Source organism: Aptenodytes forsteri, unplaced genomic scaffold, assembly GCF_000699145.1.
Source record: "Aptenodytes forsteri isolate BGI_AS27 unplaced genomic scaffold, ASM69914v1 Scaffold96, whole genome shotgun sequence".
NCBI classification, from domain to species: Eukaryota; Metazoa; Chordata; class Aves; order Sphenisciformes; family Spheniscidae; genus Aptenodytes; species Aptenodytes forsteri.
This window is the reverse complement of record NW_008795029.1, coordinates 4,927,065-4,949,391: the sequence shown is the minus strand read 5'-3', so window position 1 is coordinate 4,949,391 and position 22,327 is coordinate 4,927,065.

Sequence of the window (22,327 nt, the reverse complement as noted above, 5' to 3'; positions counted from 1 at the left end):
CTAGTCAAAGAATTATCAGCCCAGTTATGATGATAGTAACACTAATAGTTCAAATTACATAGTGTTAAACGATATATACACAAACTTTCTAACTTCTAACCCTCTCTGGTACCCACCCTCCCACTGCCCCCAAGGGCCCTGAGGTTGCTGGCTTCTGGGGGTGTGCAAGAGAGTCCTTCTCCAGTTGGAGTGCAACATTGGCCATTTCTTGCTCCTCAACCTTGTATCCATTTGGGGTCATTTTCGTATGTTTGCCAACAACCTTTAATCTCTTCTCTTTCTTCATTGGTCTGCAAGCCCGTGTTACATCTGAATTTACTATCTGTACCACAATTTACAGGCATCAGATAGAAGTTACTTCTAAAACCATTTTACCCAGCTCTCAAGTTTGCACTCCTCTGATGACTAGTAACTGACCAGTGGTGTGCTACTTATAGCCCTGGGGCCAGATCCTTTGCCTATGCTTTCAAAGCCTCTGCTATCATCCCATGCCTGTAGTCCTCCAAGCTGTATTTCTTTCTAGGATCAAATATCATTCTGCATGAAAGAACTATTTGTTTTTACTATTAGTAGATGGTATTATAAATATACATATAGCATTAAGTGTTATGCCAGAGAGACGTACCACACTAAGCAAAAGCCAAAACAAAGTAGGTTATTTAAATAATTGCTGTTACTAGCTAAAATAAATTTCCAGAGAGGCCAAGCAAAGTCCAGACAAAGCGTGAGAAGTCATGGGGCCCATGTTGTTAGTTAACAGGAAGCCTGAGCCCTGTTCCAGGCAATGGAATGCCATATTTACTGCGTTAATATGCTGTGATAGACTTTCCCAGGGTATCTCCAGAACAGCAAACTGTAGAGGATGGTCCTGTAATGCAGATGAGAAATGAGTGCTTAACTGTGGGAGAGCTGCCTAACAAAATCTGTGTAGGCTTTTAGTTCAAAGGACTAGGCACTAATACACAGCTTAAGATATGGTTCAGTTCCCAGGTCAGCCACAGCTTCTTGTGAATTTTCGAAAATAGTGCTTAATATGGGCATTGTCTCAGTCTGTCATTGAAAAATGAGAAGAGTGGAGAGTAGTGATTGTCTCAATTACTAAGGGTGAGAAACTAAGGGAGAAGGCAGAAGGATATGAATTCTTACTGAGGTAAACATATTTATGTGGAATGCTTGAATCTCACAGCCTACATAGGAAGGAAATATTTCTGCCCTCACCTGACAATTCTGTTTTTAAATGTTATTTCTCCTTCTTAGTTAGCAGTTGAACCGATTTGCTACCACTGTCAACTGCCCCCGACTGGCATAAAATTAAGCGGTGTTTTGATGAGGATGTTTACACATCATTTGGACAGGGATCTTTACTGATGAAATATTTTTCCCATCTCCATCCCCACTCACCATACAAAAGACAGGACAGACACAGAAACAAGAAGCTCCATCACCCACTGAGGCACAGCAGTCACGTTCCCTGCCATCTGGTCGGAGGGGCAGGGCTGGGCGCCAAGCTCAGGGCTGGTTGAGCAAACATCCTAAAGATGACAGGGATGTCGTCACTCGTGCTGCAGATGAGGAAATGATGTCCTGGGAACATTGTCTGTGTTTGCTTAATGCAGAAAGATGATTCTAATTCATACTGAGCATTCACCAAATTATCAGCCTGTATTTATGTATCCCAGCCTGTATCCCTAGAGAGAGTCTTCAATATCAAGGTTAAATCAATGCCTTGAACTATAGACTATTTATTTTTAATTTAGATGTCTGTACTAGTCTTTTAATACTATTGAGGTGAGAGATGGGATGGAGGCTCAGTAATTAATGGGCACTGCTCTCTTTAGCTAGCTCTCGTTCTATTACCTTTGAGCTTCAGGGTCTCATTCTGCTTCTGCCTGGTAAGTTTTGCCACTGACCTCAAAACTAGAAGTCTCCAGTCCTTATTTTGTCTACTGTGTTAAAATACATTCCAAAGTCACAATTTGTTCCAGTACAAATAATTGTTGTCTAGAGTAAGCGGGGAGAAATCAAGACAAATAACTGATAAATATGGACGGCTCTATTGGTAGTCTCACTGGAAAGCGGTTAAGGAGTGAGAAGCCGGATGTCATTACTGGAGCATGAAAAACCTCAGCGCAGGCAATTTGGGAATACAAACATGTCTCAGCAAGAGGTAAGAGTGCATAAGCTTTCTTTGCAGAGAAAGAAAAGAACAAAACATAAAGCTTGATCTCTAGTCAGCAGCCATCTTTGGACCTTCTTAAAAGAAAATGAAACAAAAACTCCAGTTGCACTGATACATATCCAGGTCCTGTCACAAAAACCTTGAAGGAAATCCATCTGAGAAGAATGCCAGTCCCCTGCAAAGATGCATTGCTGGGGATGAGGGAGGGAGACAGAGCCAGGGAGGGGGGTGGAGTTCAAGCTTGAATGTTTTGCAGTGTTGTCTTCAATGAATTTTCTAGCCCGCTAACTGAACAACCTGGAGCAATGTATCTGTGGCAACACACATCTTCTGCGGTCCATTGGCTACACAGTAAGTGCTCATTTACTGCCTTGCAAGGCATTTCAAAACACTGCACCTTAATTTTACTATTGGTTCTGAGCTGAAGTGAGTCTTCAGATCTAAGCCATCATAATTCAAAGGGAAATTTCAGTGCTGAGAAGAAATTTCCATCTCTTTCTACCTCTGTGTTTCCCGTGTAGGAAAGTCTTGGAACAACCTTCAAAAATAAACCTATTCCCTCAACTTCTGAAGTCAAATGATCTCAGACTTAGGCCTCTCATTCTCTCTCCATCTCTCCCCAATAGGTTATTTTTTTTTCCAAAGCATGTAACAGTCTGGCTCTTGAAACAAGTAGGATATTTACTACTTACTCCAGTGTGAACATTTTTAGGCCAATAATTAAACACCTTCAAAAATTTCACTGGTAATTTCTTCTTCACTCTTCTGAATTTTGTATTTCCCCATCATGATCACCTCCTCCAAATTTCCTACTGACAGTTATTTTAATCTTTGATTTCCCTGATGTCCCCATAAGCAGGAGATATATCATGACATATCAAAACTACTGCTCATGTTCATTAAAAAAAAATGAGAACTGATGAAATCAACAATAACCACTCACCTACCAGTCATGGTGGCTGAGTCTCAATTACTCTGTAGCTTGTAGACAGAGCTATGCAGCATGATACTGGGGAGCTGATGGGAATGCCATATTGGTAGGTCTTTTGCATTGTATTATTTTACTTCCTTCAAAATGTGGAGCTGTCAAAAATACATTTTCAAAACACTTCTTGATAATAATTTTGAAAAAGTTACTGTGGAGAAATTAGAAAAGAAAATGTCTTGACATTTATATTTTGGAAAGTTTCTATTTCAAAATTCTAAATGTCAGTTTTTAATGATACGACATAGAGCTGTTTTGACTTGTGTATTTTTATATCATTTTGTGGTGTCATTGATTTTGCATTTTGCATTTTTCATAATGCATTTTGTATTATACATTGCAAACTCTGACCTGGAGAATATCATAACTAAAAAAAAAAAAACCCAACACATTGTTTTAATCTTTAAGAGCAGCAGCTACTTAAATATTGTCTGGCACTCTATGTGGGATTCATCTCAGGCGGCTAGAGTAGATGAAAAATCCCCTCATAGTCAAGTCAGAGAAACTAGGCACTGTTGAAGTGTAATTCATCTAGCTTGTTTTAGACCTCAACCTTAGGACAAGAAGAAATGCACTCCAGGAGGACTTCGTTCAGTCAATGATATAGGCATCCTCTGTCATCTGAGGTAAGCAAGGGTATCTAAAACATCCATATGAAGATCTGTTTCCCACTGGAGTGGCAGGTGACGTGGGACAGTCTGGTCATCTCGAATAACATTGGACTACTGAAGTGAATCCAAGGTGTCTGATACTTTTTGTTGAGTAGAAAGGAAGATTAAAAAAAAAATTCAGGTATCATGTAATGTAAGTTTCTATATGTGCACCAAATGTCCAAGCTTCCAGAGGATTCAATGCAGTCAACAGAGCCTGGAGAGCAATCCCACTGGCTAAATGTAGCAGCTATGGTCACTTGGGATGCCCTGGGGCCTCCCAGCTGGCCTGGGCTGCTACTTCACAAGAGCTCAGCTCTCCCCTAGGTGTTATGTCCTCACTGCCTGCCCCATGCAGATTGCTCAGATACCCCAGGGGACTTCAAATGGCACCAGAAACTTCAGTGTGGGCAGTGCCTGGAGCTCTGCAGTGTACACGCTGACACTGCCAACACTACATGTAGGTATTGTAATGTGGAACTGATGCCCACCCCTATAGCTGGTGAAATAAAAACCATACCTTGGTCAAGATACGTATAACTGAGCAGGTAAGATCTTTAAATCTAGGAAAAGAAAAAAAAAAGAGTATTAATCACAGCTCTCCTCAATAGTTATAAAATAAGAAAAAAATCCCACAACTTGAATAATATAGGGGCAGGAGTAAAAAGACATTGAATGAAGCAAAACCAGAACAATTTCAAAATTTCATTTTACTCTGTGAGAAACCTTGAAAATTACTTTTTTTTTCATTTTTGCAATGGGAATTTCTGAAACTTGCATTCAACTCAGCATCTGAAAAGCCTGTTGGTTTCAGACTAGTCTGCTCTGGAGGGCCTGCCCTCTGCCTTCACAACTGCACACCCTTTCTGAGAGTGACCATAACACACAGTACACAATTATGTCATTCCTAACCTGTTTCACTGGAGACACCATCATAAAAATCTGGACTATTTAACTTTGAAAAATGACTTCTCAATTAGTTCTACACAGCCAGAGGCACCAGATCTTGCTTAGACTTCACTGAATCAAGTAGGATCTGGGTTTATACACTGTAATTTTGGAGATACACTTGTCATTCAAATTTTTTTTCCATTTTTTTCAGACTGCAGTCCTCCTGATTTTTTTCAAGCTACAGCTCCTAATGAATAATGTGGCTGACTTCCTTTGTACCTTTTTTTAAAGTATGGTCTGCTAAAAAAATGTGTTTGTGAAATTTTGGACAGATTGGTTGAGTTTGGGGAAAACTAGCAAAGGAGAAAATCGATCTTAGTTACACAAACGTTATTATGGAGAAAATCCTGTCTCTGCAATAGGCACAAGAAATGGTGGTTTGAGATCCTGAAATAACTGCTGAAGAAGGAGAAGCTAATGAAATGTGGATTTGGAACATTTATTCATTCTAAACCTGATGGCAAGAAAAAGAGAGGAAAGGACCTGCTTTTTATGCAACCAATGGAAACATCACTCTCCCACAAGGGAAAGGCTCTGTAGATCAGGCAATGTATATTCACAGAACCATGGTTATCCAGGAAAAATACAAGCAGTTTTTTCATTTTATATATCTTATAACTGGAGCTCTGGGGAAACTTTGGTACAGAATGAGAAAAAAAACATGTAAATTTAATGGAAAAATGAAGATTTGTTAGATCCCATTAACCTGCTCACTGCCAATATGTGGCTCATACCAAAGACTTTCTGATGACTTTGGCCTCCAGTCTGGAAAATAACAAGTCAAAGAACTTTGATTATCTGCACATTATTCCAGAAGGTAAAAATAAAAGAAAAAAAGCTTTACCATTTTACATTCCTAATGTCTAATCTGTTTTTTCCATTTCTTAGCCCCATTTGCCTTCTTTAGGCTTCTACTGCCTTTAAGCAGTTGCCATTTATTACCCTTCTTTCCCTCTCTTCCCTGGTTTTTCATTGCTTCATTAAATGATATGCCTCAAACATTCCTATATCCTTCAGTCTCATAACCTGTGTTTCTGTGTCCTAAAACTTGTCGGCACCCTTCTCCTCTTAGGATGCACGAGGCGGGTATGATACCTCCAAGACACTGCATGAGAGCACAAAACCAGTCGTATCCCATGCTGTGTACCGAGCACTTGCATATACAACATCAATTTGTACTGGCCTTTTTGGCTGCAGTCTCACATTTCAAATGCATGCATGCTGTTTTCTGTCATCTTTCTGTACCTTTCAGCACTGTTGCCTCTCAATTTTTTCTCCTTTTCATCCTGAACATATGTTAGATTAGTAGGGGTAGTCTTCAATTGAATCTGGCTTTTAAATCTCTCTAAATCCCTTTTGTTCTATCTCAGTACTTTATGGTAGTAAGCTAGTACTTGATTTGGTTACAGTAGTACAAATCTCTGTGTAGTATGACCTGCAGGCTTTCAATAACGTGCTGTTTACTTGCTCATTAATAAGATGCTCATTTTAAGAGAAACTTGCCTAACACTAGACACTGTACAAATACGGTGCTCCTAAAACTCATTCTGGCATTTAAAACTTCTTTCCAAGATTTCAATCCAGATGGTATCTTCTATCCAGAGTCAATTTAAACTTTTTTTCCAGGTAATACCTTGTGAAATGGGATGCTTAATACTAAAGTAAATTTACAAGTATATCTGCTGTATTCCTTATGTTAATTTTAGCACTTCTAACAAAGCAAGTTTTCTGGCCAGAACTTTCTTCAGCAGTTCATGTATTGTCTAGCGTGAGGATCACTGGAGCCATATTTTGATTCATTCACTGACTTTGAAAAATGTTTTATTCCACAATTTGCTGAGTGAAAAGCAAGAAGATCAATTAGAAAAAGGGGACCTACTCATGAAATAAAAGTGGAAGAATCCTGCCATGTGAGCTGTTTCTTACATAATATTTTTTTCCCTTCCCTTAATTCCTAAAAAATTCTTTTTCACAGAGTATTTCCAAAGAGTATTCCTTCCTTGTCTGAAGGTCACTATAGTATTTACTTTCATCCAGTTGTTGAGTAAATTACTTTTATCTTAGCTTTACCTTAGCTTTTTATACCTCCCAACTTATATCAACATTTTAGTTTACCCGAGACAAACTGTGAATCCACTTATGTCAAAGTGAAATATGCCACTCTCAATCTGGAATAAGAGCACCCGCTTTTTTGCTTTAGTTTCTGTAAATTGGTTTTATGTTGTTGGTGAAAGTGAATAGACATTACTTAGTTGAGAGCATACAGAGCCAGTTACCATGGCTTAGCTGGCATGCAGTAACTTGCTTACCTGCTGTAATTCAATCACGCTCAATTATGGGGCCACATCATCAATTTTATTGCTGTAACTTTCAAGTGTAGGTGAAGCCTAGAGCTTATATAACTCTGGGAGGTGATTGCCCTAAGATATGATCAAGACCAGCTGAATTGTATGCATTCATATTTTCCAAGGTATTTGAGTAGTTTTTCTCTGTGCCTAATATTTCAACCTTTTTGATGTATATTCTTACTGATGACAGGCTTGATACCACTGTAAGTTATCTATCTCAGTCACTTTTGAAACATTATTAATTTCATGTCTTCCTTGTTTATGAGTAGACCTGTTTTCTTCCCTCTGGTAAGCTTCCAAAAGCTCTTGTATTGCTTTCATATTGCACATATTAACTCATTTTGCTGCTTTGCTCCCCAATATCAGCTTTCACTGCAAACCTGCAAAATTTAGCAGCAGTCCACTGAAAAGTTCATAAAATTTTCAGGAGAAGCAAGATTCTGATTTCAGTGACTCAGCTGTCATAGGATGTCATGTTATCAAAACACAAACAACAGTTATGATTAGTAGTAAAAATCCAGTTTCTTCCCTGAGGTCAGGAGAGTTATGGACTTGGTCTGCTAAGTTCTGATGAAGCCTTTCATTTCCACCTGTTTTCTATGCAAAAGTAAGCAATAGTGACAATTTTTTTTCACAGCATCATAGAATCATAGAATATCTCAAGTTAGAAGGGACCCATAAGGATCACCGAGTCCAACTCCCTGCTCCCTCCCTCACAGGACTAAGCTTCTCCTGTTATTTGTTTTAGGAGTGCTCAAACCCCAGTCTTAAAAGAAAGCCTCAAAAGGGAAAGTTTACCTGAAGAACAGGCTGAAATCAGTTCTCTCATACCTGAAATGGTGGTTCCTGCAAAGCTGTACTCATTTTTTTAAGGGTTATAGGTTCTCAGTCACATCTCTCTACGTGTATTGGTGATGACCATCGTCTTATGTGACTCGGTGCAGATGTTCAAGGGTTTCAGGGGATCTTAGTGCCCATGTTGGCCATCCAGAAAGAGTGGACAGGCTTTAAAATTTCTCTCAGGCTCCCTCTGAAAATTTTAGGGAGTCTCTGTCCCACAAATAGAGCAATACACATCATTTGGGTACAGCTAACTTTCTCTTGAGCCAGTAATGTGCCTGTCCTACATCACTTTTCTCTGCCAGGAGGGAGACTCACGAAGTCTGACATTGTTACAGATACCAGGAAGGAGCTGGAAGGTTCAGAAATGGCAGGAACAAGCACAGGCATTAGTATTTTCCAAAACCCATTTATGGGAGCTCAAAGCTGCAGCCAGACTCCCTCTGTAGGCCTAACCTTCAGGTGATGGTTGCAGAAAATATTCAGCACCACCACCACAGGTGCTGGTGCTCTACAGCACTGAGCTTGTGCTGACTTCTTAAACTGCACCTAGAAAAAGAAGGACAAACTGGGATGAGTTTCTTCCACCCATGTCTTTTGCCGTGCAGCCTGTATCCCATTGGTTTGGACTGTCAAGCAGTGCTAAATGGTTTGGAGCTGATCTTCCATCTTGATGCTCCCTGTCAATACAAGGCCATTGATGCTGAGGCACAAAAGAACAGATTGCTTCCTATGCCTTCAGTCTGCTTTGTGTACTGAGAACTCATTTTTGTTTGGTCTGTTTTTTTTTTTCAGGAGGAATGCAAAAACCTTTATTTTTATTTACTTCCCCTGTAGATTGTACTTAGGGCAATCAATGTGCTTAGACAAAAAAAGCAAGGAGATAACTGCGTTATCATTCTTTGACTAGGGAGTTTCCATTCTGTTTGAATTCATGTATTGAAGATTATTTTAATATAATAACTGTGGGGTTTGAGTCTCAAGAGAGCTTTGCAAGTACCTTTTCAAATGAAAATTGATCACGACTAGCAACAGGAATAAAAAGTTCAACTGTGAAAAGATTTTAAAGTCTTTTGGGGATACTGAGGTGTATATATATATATATAGCCTCTGTTGTCAATTCACCGAGGGCCCAAAGGCTTGCTGTGTTCTGGGGTGGAAGCTACTTTAGCTGAGAACCTTAGAAAGAGACCCTAGACTGGAGGGCCACGCCACCGCCTCTCCTTCCTCGCCTGTCCCTTCTGAAGAGTCTATAGCCACTTCTTCCTTTGAATTCAAACATACAAAAAATTCTTGCTAGTAGTTAAGTAATTTTACATTAACAGCTTCACTTGTAGGAAAAATACAGACAATTTTATTAGTTAAATATTTTACCTAGACAAAAAGTCAGAATGGGGGTGATAATTTCCCTAAAGTCTTTGTCCTGTTGTATCCACTTTAGGCTGCAATATTTTCCTCTTTTCTATTGTTGCCCATCATTTGATATTTGGCCCAGAGGCATGCCAAGCTTAGTGCCAACAAAATAGGACCTCTGAGTACCAGCCAGATGGTCCTGAGAATTACCCAGACATGATAGGATTTGCCCCTTTGTCAGTTTCTGCCTTCTCCTCCCACCCATGTTTGTCTTACTCCAGTGATGTGCAAGTTGCATTACTAGCTGCATTTACTGAGCCATAATGCTGCCTGAGATGGTGTTTGGGTACAGAGATGAGAAGCTTGACCAAAGGGCATCCCGCTTCTGTGAGCAGACCCACTTCTGGGGAAAGACTCCTTCACTGGGAGGACTTGGACTTTTCCAGGGACTTGAAACTACATCAGAAACACATCTGCTAAGACCATTTCTTTCTGGCTTTTACGGCCGTCTTGTCATGCCTTTCACCTTTTTTTTCCCCTAATTGTTTCCATTGCTATCCATCTTCTCTTCCATTCCCTCCCCAGGTACAGTAGTTCAATCATGGGGAATTAAAGCCAGGCATTACTGAATTTTAATCTCAGCTTTCAAATGGTGATTTGGAGAAAAATTCAGTCTGAGTTACTTGCAGCAGGATGTAATGCTTTGCTGAGGCTCTGTCAGTGTAGTTGTACTGCCATGCAGACGAATAACTTAGCCATGTTAACGGACTCTTGACTTTACGTCTGACTGCTGGTGCCATAATCATACATATAGCCTATGGGTTCAGGCTCCACTATGACACTTGACAGTGGGGTTCCTGGGGAAAAACTGTGTCCATTTTCCTTCTAATCCTCCCCACCTGAATCAACAAGCTGGTCCTGCTGGAGAAAAACACTCCAGTGAGGAATCCACAGCAGGGAAGTACTGTAGACAGCATATGGGACATCCTTGAACAGTAAAGCAGTCCCTCCAAATGTAGGGACAGCTGGACACATGGATCACCATGAGCCTAGGTACTGTCTTCTTGAAATAGAGACCATGTCTGGACTAGTGAAAGTCTCCTAGTAGGTATGCTGGCATCAGACAATAGTATTCACATACTCAGCTTCTACTTAGACTGTCATTTGCAAAGAAAAATTTGGGAGGGAGGGAGTGGAAGTACAAACTTCTCAGGGCTGCGAGGTAGGTGGTGCTCTTTGCCTTTTTTCTTTGTAGGTTCCGATGATCTCCCTCCTTCTCCATGAGGGCTCACAGCCTTGCTGGTCTCTGAAGGCCTCTAGGACTCTTTTCTGTACATTGACTGTAATGACTTTTCTCTAGCCTCAAGCTGTGGAGACCATAGCAACCCTCAGTGACTCAAGTGGTGTTTGGGAGGTCAGCCTGAAGACTGGTGGTGATCCATTTAGCTGCCCCCTAACCAGAGTTTGATACAACACTGAAGTGGATAGGTAACCTAGGAGTGACCTAGGCAGGTGGGATGCATGCACCAGTCAGCAGAAAGTGTGTTGTACCATCTCCATTTGCAGACAGGACAACAATCCCCAAGCAGACCAGCCATCTTAATGTTCTCTCAGTGCAGCCAGTCATGGTGCCTCATAGGCTCCCATATGCTCTGTAAGGGCCTGCAGAATTATGGAGTGGTGTCCCTCTGTGTTAACTGTTATAAACACCTAAAGAAGCTCAGCTATTGCCAGAGTATATCATTGACGGCAGAGACGGCAGTGTCAGGGAGCTTCATGTGACTCTTTCCTACCCTAGCTGCCAGTTATCCCCATCCCACACTGAATCCTCAGTGGGGTGTGAGCCAGGTATGTCCAGGGAGCTGAAAACAATGGCTACACTCTAGGGCTCCAAGGTGGGAGTCCTGCAGGATGTATAATCCTGCTGCAGGAATGTCACTGGCTTTCTGGTACATGGCCCAACTTCATCTCAAAGTTTTGTACATGTTCACAGCTGTCTTGGATCTGGAAGACAATGTGGTCCTATCATTGGGTATGGTAGGACCCTAAAACCACTTCTCAAGACAGGATAGGCTGAAGTAAATCAAGGCATAATCAGCCCATCATTATTAAATTAATAGTTTGCCTCCCAGATGTTATATCTATAGCTCCTGCTAGTCCCTCTGTCTTTCAGTCCTCCAGAAAGGGAAGGTTATAGTTTTTGGTGTAAAAGAATCAATTCAGGTGCATCACCAAACTAGAAAAGGTTTTTGTTTACCCATGAAGTGAGGATAATGCTGTGAAACATGGCAAAACATCGAAAGGGGAAGATTTCTATTGTGATCGTTTCCCATCAGAACATGGGCATCATCAGACTAATTTCTTCACAACCTATCCCCTCAACCTTTGAGCAGTCTGTCTGGAAACCTCCTTGGTATACATACCCTTAGGTATACATACCCTTAGGACTCTATGAGGAGTCTTCATTCTCTTTTACAGGTAGCTTCAGATATTTTAGTCTTCATTTCCAAGTTAGAATGAAAACCAATATCTGAGCACCTGAGTGCTCCAAAACCTTTTTCTGCTTAATTCTGGTACTGATAATTTCAGGGTAATTAATAAATTGTTTGAGCAGTTCTCAGAAAACAACATAGATAGCAACATATGGATGAGCCTGTATCACCATCAGCTCCCTTTATAGACAATAAAGAGAAATAGGCACTTTTGGCTTATGATTCATCTGATCTTTTCCAGCTATCCACTTAGGAGGAGGTGGCTTGTGTCCTGTTTGCCCATCATTCTCTCTGCTGAGAAGGCACAAAATCTAGGCGCCTGTCTCAGACTTTAATGCACCTATTGTAGGCATCCACAGAGAAGAGTGATGAATGCCAAAGGATTAGGACTCTGATAAGTTTCTGTAGGAGATCCTCTTGTGGGGAGCATGTCTGCCCTGGAAAAAGTAACAGACTGGTATAAAACTGCTGCTTTTTTTCATCAACCCCTTACATAATGAATCTGCTTCAAAGAAAGTAGACTAAACTTCTGTGTGTTTGGCTTTTGTAATCAGTTTCTTAAATACGCATACTTTGTTGGAGGAAAATTTCCAGTTATTTTCTGAGATTTCACATGCTTCTTGGCTTATTACACCTAAAACGTGCCCTTCTCCTGAACTTGGATCCTATCTATCACAACACAGAAAGATCCCCAGGCACACTCATGCAACTGAAAGGATTATATCCACTTGCTTTCTCATTACGTCCGTCAAACTCGTAAACCAACAAGTAGAAGTCCATTGCTTGTCTTTCCTACTGGCAACCTCAATACCCTCAGACTGTTCTCCTCTCACCTATCCCTTGTTGTACTTTTCCTCCATGCTGTCTCTTTCAGCTAGGCTCCAAACCATCACACTATTCCAGCTGCTCCCCACCACCACCAGCGTTAGTGTGGTCTCTTGTCCTAATATATACCTGATGCATTTGTTTGATGCATCACAAAGACACATCTTACCCATCCCATCCCATTTATAAAGATGCAGCTTCCTAGCCTGATCCCTGTCTTTTCACCCAAATTTTTGGCTGTGACTGAGATACAGAGAAATGAAATGCTAGTCTAGCCGTTGTGAGTCTGATTAACCTAAGAAATATGTTTTCCTTTAGCCAGAATATCCCTGAGAGGGTACATGATTTTCAGGTAACAAGTGCCACACATGTATCCGTAGATATAGTGGGATTTGGTAGTGGGGGAGTCTTGGTCAACATCCTTTTCAGAACAGGATGAGGCATGCCTCATTTAAAAAAACAGTTAAGGTAGCTGAGTCAGTTTTGATTCATTCTTCTCATTTCCTCCTTTTTTTCTTGTCAGTTTACCCAAGACTGAACACATCCATTGCCGTCTTTCCATATCTTAGAGTTACTGCTTTCTACTGCCAACCCCCCATACCTGATGTATTTCAGTGGGAAAAGGCAACACAATCTCTCTTTGACATGGAAATTGTTCTCACAGTTATTTTTATTGAGTAACTGAATAGAAAAGAACATGAAGCCCACACATGCCCAGTGTCTGACAATCCGTTATTATTTCAGTCCCAGAAAACAGTAACAATCTTAGATATAATTGTGCCAATTACCTTCTCTCCCTCTAAGTTACACCAGAAAAAGGCCCCTCATATAAAACATAATGCAGATCTGGGAAGAGTTTTTTCCTCCCCATTAGGCACTGTGCACTACTGTGGAGGGCAATGTGTAACATGCGACTATTGTGCTGCAGCGTTACAAGGAATGCTTTGCACAGCAGAAGAAACTTGTGCATAACTTTCAACAAATGGGTAACCTCCCAGGGATCCTACAGGGAGTTTTCATGCCTCATGTAGGTATTTGAATGAGTCTGCCTGGGACAGAGGGGTATCCCAAGTCACTGCTCCCGGAAGTGCTTTCACATTTCTGTGTTTAAAATTCAGTGACCCAAGTGCCAAAAGCACACTGGGAAAAGGAATTGTGATTCATCCCACCACCCGCAGGCTAAAGAGTCAGACTATGTCTTCCTCAGGCCGTCAGACCCTGACTATGGTCCAGTCCTGGTTTTGTGATGACTATGACACACTCAGAAGGTGTGAGCATAGTCCCCATCTTCTTGGGCTCAGAGTGGGGATGTTCCGCCTCCTGGGCATGTGCTGCAGACCACTGTACAAAAGGTAGCTACTAAACTGACCCTGAGACAAGTGCCTCATCCACAAAGCAAGGTGTTTTGGAGCATGGGATTCAGGCTGACCACAGTATGTACATCAGGACAAGCCAATGTGCCAACTGGACCAGCAAGGAGGTACTAACTGATGTGAGGCTCCTCAGTGGCGCGTAAGAGCAGGGGAGATCATGGACAGTCTGCTCAGGCTCAGAGACAGAGAATGTTAAAATTGTAATTTTTAAGCAGACTTTAGCTCTGCTGTATACACCACCTTTAAAGCTTGAAGTAATTTCCTGTATACCATGGCTGTTATGTTGCACCCCATTTCCCTTATATTCCTCCCACCAGCTAAAGCATACATTGCATAGAAACCTGCCCTCTTACTCAAAGAATAAGACTCCAGTTCCAATCTCTGGTTAGGACTTTGCTCCAGTGGTCAGGTACCCTTGCTTTCAAGAAATGGTGTCTTATTTCCAATGTGAATTTGTCTGCCTTTCACTCCCAACACCAATTCTTGCTAAGTCTTTTCTCTGCTATACAAAAGACCCCTTTGGTATTTTCTCCCCATGAGGGTACTTATATACTATAATCAAATCACCTCTCAGTCTTCTTTTTGATAAGCTAAACAGACTGAGCTCTTTAAGTCTGTTATGTACCCAGAAAAAGCATATTTTCTGAGAACCTGTCACTCCCATGTGGCACTCACATCTAAACAGGACAATCCATGCATAAAGCTGAGAAAGCAGCATCTTCAGAATACTTTGGGCAGTCATTTGCTTTTGTTTCTCTGTCCTCTCTTAAAAACAGGTAGGTAAATAGCAGATATTATAAACTAAAAGTTATTTCAAAGTCCCTGTGTCTTCTGGCAGGCAGAAGGGAAGCTACTGCTTTGAGTTTGGGTGTTTTTTAAATTGTCTTACACCTTTAACAGTTATTTCTACTTAAATGCAATAAAAGTAAACTGTTTCAAATTCTGATTTGCATCTACGCTGCATTCATTTGTAACACACTGTTGATGTAATGGAGGAAAATGAGGCTTTCCATTTAATCCACCCTGTCTGTTTTAGCATACATTGCAAGAATTTGACAGGCTGCCTCCTGAAACCAGAATCCCTAAAATAGAGCCAAGATTAGGTCACTTAAGAGCTTCTGCCATTTCAGGACCTTTTCCAGGTTTCTCTTTCTCTTGGCATATGTGTGTTTCATATTTGGGGGTTTGGTTTGGTTTTTTATCCTTCCTTTAATATATTAGTCAGCACATTTTTGGGGGTTAAGGCTCCTCTTACTTTATGCCTACATTTCCAACATCTGTTTTGGGTTGGTCTCAAATTCCTCTATTCAATATCTTCCAGTTCTTTATCTCAGAGCATAATGAATTGTGGTTTACCCTTTTCCCTAGATAATACAACCTGATCGCTACTGATGGTAAATGATAGTGATACCTTCTGTAAAGCTCCATCGCCAGTCCCAGTTAAAAGAGAAGTTAATTTAAACTGAGTAAAATCTAATGCAAATATGAATTTGTAGCCAGCTTCATTTTTATTTCTACTTCAAACTTCCTGACAGACCATTAGTTTTGGCAATATTTAGGCAAAGAGTTTCAAGAAAAGGCTGATATGCTGAGACACTGAGACAGTGAAAAAATGTAACACCCATCAGGAGTCAAGGAGGAGGTGAAACAAAATTATTCTTCCTAAAGTGCATCTGAATGCAAAAGAAAACCCGCAGTATAACTCTACCACATAGTAAGCCTGAGCTGTAGGTTGGGTCTGTATGCCTTGTCCACATGGTTAAATACTCAAACCTGACCTAGAATTCCCTCTAGTCCAGTTTTCTGCTCATCAGAAGTTCTCAGAAACTGAAAATATTGCCAATACAGTAAAAAGAAACCATATTCTCTCATTCTTGTTCTATGAGGGTAACAACAGTTGGTCTGGTTTATCATTTTTTCCATCACTGACAATAAAAACTTCTTTTATTGTTTTTCGGCTCATTCTGGGCACAAAGTTCGCCATTGGGGAGCCAAATAATAAAATCCTTCCATCCTTGCTCAGGGCCTCACATGGAAATGGCTGGGCAAGATTCCCTGGATGTGGCTTAACATTAGAGAGCTGTAGATGTCCACCCTAAAAGGAAAGAAGTTTAAAATATTAGTCACACTGCCCATAGAAAGTTGTCATTCATTATCCCATTTGAATCTTCATCCTGCAGAGGCATATGTTTCTGTAGATTACAGGAAAAGAAAGTGCTCCTGTCTGGTTTATTAAAACGGTTGGGGTTTCACTGGGGTTTTTTATAGCTGGGATAGCCATCTGAACTCCCTTTCTGTGATGCATGGGAGTCATAAGGATGTCTCTGAGGATTGACCAGTGGCAGTGAAAAGTATTGTGTCAGTGGTGTATTACTGCAGAGTTTTTAAATGAGCAATGTTTTCTGGTTAAAAATAGATGCAAACATGCTGTCCCCTTTCCTGTGCTCTAGATGTAAAAAACCCACTTAATTAAGCTAATTAGGATAATTAAATCCCTAGGCCATGAGAGTGCTCTCAGTTCAGTTCCTTGGGAAACTGCAAGGTAACTGAAATGGGTTAACATGGTCACTATTTGGCACAATGCTGCGGAGAAGCCAGGGCGGTGGAAAAACCTGTCAGGACAGCATCTCACATGAATTAGACTGGAATTATTTCAAGAAAAACTGCCCCATAATGTTCAAGCAGGGTTGTTTTGTACTCATGCTTTCTTCTTGTTCTGCTTTCACATTAGTGCCTTTTCTATTACTGCTTTGCTTTGATTTCTGTCACGTCTTTTATTGTATGATGATTGCTCTTTCAAGAAACCTGATCTGCATGAAGGTCTGAAGCTACTGGAGCACTTATAAAAGACCACTTGCTACTAGGCAAACAAAAGTCTACAGCAAAATATCCCCAAACTCCAGGAAGAAGTCTGCTGCTACTTCACTCTGAGCTTGGGCAAACAACTTTACTTTCTCCTCTTCTCCCCACTTTCACGCATGCCGCTTAGAGCCCTTGGCTTCCTGGATTATGTTACTCCATACAGCTTCTGTAAACGAGATGGAGTTTGTAGAAAAAGGAACTGCATGCAGATCCACAATTACATTACTTTAGCAGCACAGCTTGATGTATTCAGCAAATAAAATATAGTCTTCAGTGGTGGTAGAAGACAAAACTTAGCTTCCACCAGAATGCCCTAATTTGCCCTAAAGTTCTTTCGCCTCGGTCTTCCTAGTGATCAGTAGACGAGCCACCAAGGATCCATGCTGTGCCGAAAGGAAGCATACAGAGTTCAAAGCACTTCAGCCTTAATGCAAAGCCCTCATTAAGAAACATGAAGTGCAGTACTTGATATTGTAAAGTTATGGGCAATGAAAAAAGTGAATGCAATAGCTATGAAAAACACCACAGACAAAAAACCCTTGTCCTTCCAACTGTCCAAATTTAAATCCTACTTTGGTGCCTCCAAGAGAGATCCCAAATTCTGGTGAAAAAGCTCTCCTGGACTGGTACTTGCTTCTTGGGTACAAAAGGCAGAAGGGCCAGGATGGATATTTTTCTTAAGGTCGGATTTTGTTGTGTTTGTACAGACAGGGTTGCATCATAGTCTCTATTCAGTCTTACAGATTTCTCTAGGAAAACTTCAGGAGTGGAAAGTAACTGATAGAAGAGAAGTAGCGTTTATCAGCAAGGTCTGATTAAAACCATAAACAAACAAACACGCAAGAATTGACTTGTGACACTTGTATGAGACATGGTAGCCGGTTTTCATTTTGCCTATTGTGTTTTGTCTGCTGGAGGCTTCAACAGAACATTTAAGGTGCTGTGACTTGTTTCATTTCAGTATCACACTTAGTCTCTTGGTAAAGTATTTATGCTAATTTAATGAAGCATAGAAAAGACAGGCAATGATAAATATGAACCTATGTCAAGTGGGTCTTGGATATGTAAATTTCCCCCAAAATGCTCATCATTAATAACTGCCCTTAGTTATCCCTCTGGTAATAGTACCCTTGAGTCTGATGAGCTATTGTGGCAAATGACAACCATTTAGCCTCATTTCATCTTCGTGGAAACAGTCCCTTTGAATTTAACTCACTGAAGAATCACTCCAAAGATTTTTATGATCCCCCAAATGTACACATTAGCCGAACGGCTTCATATAACTTTTCTTTAACTTGGCAAAATTAGAAAATGTGTTCCCAGGACTATACAGTGACCTACATCTGACTGTTTCCTTGGAGATTTGTTTTTTAAGCTTGGGGGCATTTTTCACTAAAAAAGAACAGAAACGTAGGACTATGGATGGATTGTTGTCGATGAATTTGTTTGTTGGGGATTTTTCTCCTTTTTTTGAGCAAATCTACAGATCCACCAGTATCTCTCATTAAACTAACAGAGTTAACACATATCTACAGAAGGGGCACAGCATGAGTTAAGGGAAGATTTTACATCATTTCTCAAGATATCAAAACATTTAATTCAGCTGCAATGAAACATTGTTAAACCTCAGGTCATTTGAATGTTGAAGCAAAATATTCCCTTTAGAAATTTCACAGCTATTAGCCTTGAGTTACCAGTGATGAATGTTTCTGGAGCTGTAAAATTTCTTCAGACCCAAGAGCACATTTTACCCTAGTTTATTGTGGTCTTGCTGTCTCCTTGAAGAGGGGCCATCATTACTGATTAGCTGTGCTGATGCAGTGCAGTGCAATAACTACATATACCAGTGTCCACTTTGCTCAGATTAGAATTTGAAAAATATTGTTTTTTCATAATGCTGGATCCTGAATGGAAATAAAACTTGTGAGACTAGCCCCTGATGAAAATAGGCTTTCAAAAGCAAATACAAGCTGTCCTCCTCTATTCTGATTTAGCTTTCAACATGTTCATGATATGGATGAACATACTGGGTGCATGGATATGTTTCTCTTTTCTTGATCACAGAATGCTAATCATTTTTCTGTCACTAGGATTACATTAAACGTTCTAGCTGGGTTCACACAATAGATTAATTCCTTTACATATTGTCATAGACTTTATTAACTGGCTGGAGAAATGTCCTTTTTCCTCTTAGAAATATGTTCTGGTTTGGGCACAGGATTAAAGTATTTCTTGTGATGTGTTATTAAAATGTTTATGTTCTGATGACTCACAGGTCTGCTCTAACATGCTTGATCTGTCCCACCTTCTGTGTCCTGTGGGTCTCCCTACTCTCACTCTTCCTGGCTATTTAGACCATTTCCAACCCCAGACGTTTTCTCCTCTACAGCATTTAGTAGATTATTTCCCAACCTGCTAGCTAAAAATCACATCCACTTCCCCTCCTCACAACCATGTCAGCCACACTCTTCCTCTGCAAAATTTAACTTCTGGTAGCCCTTTATCCCCACGTTGTTCAAGTGAATATACTGAGTGACAAAGTGACTACTCTGCCATACCTTACCTACCTTCTTCAAATTCCCAACAGCTTTACTCATGTCTCATCTACAATCTCTGTTGCAAGCACTGGTGAAATGGGATATCCATGTGTCTTCCTTAGCACTCTAAATCATAATGAAAGACGTAATATTAATAGAAAAGGAAGTTTTACAACTGTAATTGATTTCCATCACAATACTTACATGACCAAACCACAGAATGTGGTGCAAGCTTACGTGAAAATAATGACAAAGGCAGAATAGCGGATGTGAGCACAGATCAACAAGTGCCATTGCTAAGAACATCTGACACCTCTGCTTCAGGAACTAACACTTCTTAGGGGAAGGTAAGGCACTAGCTCTCCATACATAATAGCTGGTATTTTCATATCTACGTAGACGTACATTAGATGTACACAGATAACAGACAGGTATCAGATGCTTTTTCCTTGCTTTATGTGGAAAGGTAAATCTAGGCTGGTTCTCTGATTTATTTATTATTTTTCTGTTGTCTAACAATGGCAGCATTGTGGCTGTAATATGACATTAATCAAACGCAGAGAATAAATGAACATGAAGAAACCATTGCAGCTCTCATCTGGAAAACAGAAGGAGCCTGGAAAACCTTAATGCATTATTCAATAGCAAGTGGTGGAATCACAGAGCGAGCAGATGTAAAAGATTCATTGTACAAGATACTCAGCTCCTCAACTGAGTATATGGCATGCTCTTGAAACCCATTAAAAACATTAGTATGCAAAAATGGTGATAAAAATCTAAAGAAAACTGTGTTCAAAATAAACTTGATTTGGGATTACACCTTTCCACACAGATTTTATTTTCTTCTTTGTTTTAGTAGCACTTAAATATTTTAAGTACATTTAATTTAGATTTATTAAGATATTTAATTCATATAAAATAAATACTTTATAACTGAGAACATATATCTTCCAGAATAATAAAACAGAAAAAAAAATATAACAAAATTCATTCTGTTAAAATGAAAAATTGCTAAAGTGAGATTATTTAATTATGGAGATTAAGATATATTTGTTAAATCACAGGGGAATATGCTTTCACATTCAGGCTTTAAATTTGCTTATGGAGCCATGCATAGCCAAAAGTATGTGTGGTCAATTTTGCACCTACAGACTGTTTAGTTAGCCCTCTGATTAGCCAGCTTCTATGGACAAAAGCATGCAGCTTGCTCTAATTCACTAGCTGTATAATTGTTCCCTTGAAAATTTGGCCAAGTAGCCATCAAATCATATTTGTCAGGCCTTAAATAATTCATATTTACCAACTGTTATCTCATTAACAATTGACAAACATTTATTAAATGCAAATTATATTGTAACTTGGATTATGGACCCAAAAAAGTAGTTTAATTTTGATGGTTGGGAAAGTTTGCTGTCTAACAAGCAGCCGGGGACTGCAGAGGCATTTCGGAGAGAGGCTTTACCTCTGCAAGCTGCATTGAGCGGCTTCTGGCTGGCCAGCTGCAGCTCCAAAGAGCCACCCCAACAGGTACCTCGGCTCCCTGTGGGCACACAATCGCAAAGTCCTGTGATTTCATGTCAGTAAGTTACAAAGGCATCTCCATGGGTGCCCTCAGCAGGACCCTTTTCTTTCCAGGCTGAGCCCTGTCACTCACCACCATGTAGAGCTGTCACAGTCCCAAAGATTGATCCTATTTCTTCTGGAGTTCATTCGTTCCTTGGGTCCTCTCCTATCCCCAGAGGGCCATATGTCAGGGGCAGATATTTCCAGATGGAGGAAGGAGAAGGAATTGCCTGCAGAGCCCAGCATGAGGCACCAGTTCACATCTCCACGCTGGTCTGAGGTAGGATGGAAAAGGGAAAAGACATGAGGATCACCAGAAAGTATCTACAGGAGCTTTGTAGCCTACTGAATAAGGCACACCACTGGCAGAGGGCAAACCTTTCTTCTTTTTCCAAGAGTTATTTCTAGGTTTTATCAAATGTCCTGCCTAATATACAGGACATAACAACCCAGGGAGCCAGAACCAGACCTTCTAAAATAAAAGATCTCTGTAGCTACTAGGAAAGAGAGAGCACAGATATTCAAATCACTTCATGAAGCCATTACTTAAATTGACATTGTCGTTCGTGTTGATGAAGGCAATAATCATTGGTCTGTGATCTCCCCTTCCCCTGCACTTGCTTCTCTGAGGCTAGTGTCAAGCCTGTCCCCAAGTCTGCAGGCTCTACTCTTCTCTGTCCTGTAGGACTGCCTTGTGTCTTCACCACTGTTACTCATGACATTGGAACCTAATGGCAGAGCAAGGACCTGGGCTAGGGACTGTTAATTTTGCATCTCTTCTACCTGTGTAAGTAAATGTTGAGAAATCATTCTCAATTTGTATTTTTCTCTAAAATCTGCTTCTTTTTTTCATACCTGAAAAAGGTCTCACATGCCCAAAAGCTGGTGTAATTTTTCTAACAATACTTAGCTGGCCTAATGACAGACATTACCTTATCTAAAAAAAATCTTTCCCTGTCTTTCTCTGCCTTTGTACCACCACAGTAAAATACTACCGTATCTAAACTGGTAGCTATAGGTTCCCTTTACAGGCAATATAATTTAAGGATGCAATTCAGATGACCTAGTTTACACAAGGATGTTATCAGCTACCCTCTGGTAAGGGTAATTTGTCTCCATTACCTCTCCAAGGAGGTCTGTAGTGACTAGCTCTGACGTAGCAGTCTACATTTGATCAGACGAATCCCAAAACTACTTTATAGATTTGTTGCATCTAAAAATAAATTATAAGCATGTGTGCTGGTTTTGACTGGGATAGAGTTAATTTTCTTCATAGTAGCTAGTATGGGGCTATGATTTGGATTTGTGCTGGAAACAGTGTTGACAATACAGAGATGTTTTAGTTATTGCTGAGCAGTGCTTACACAGA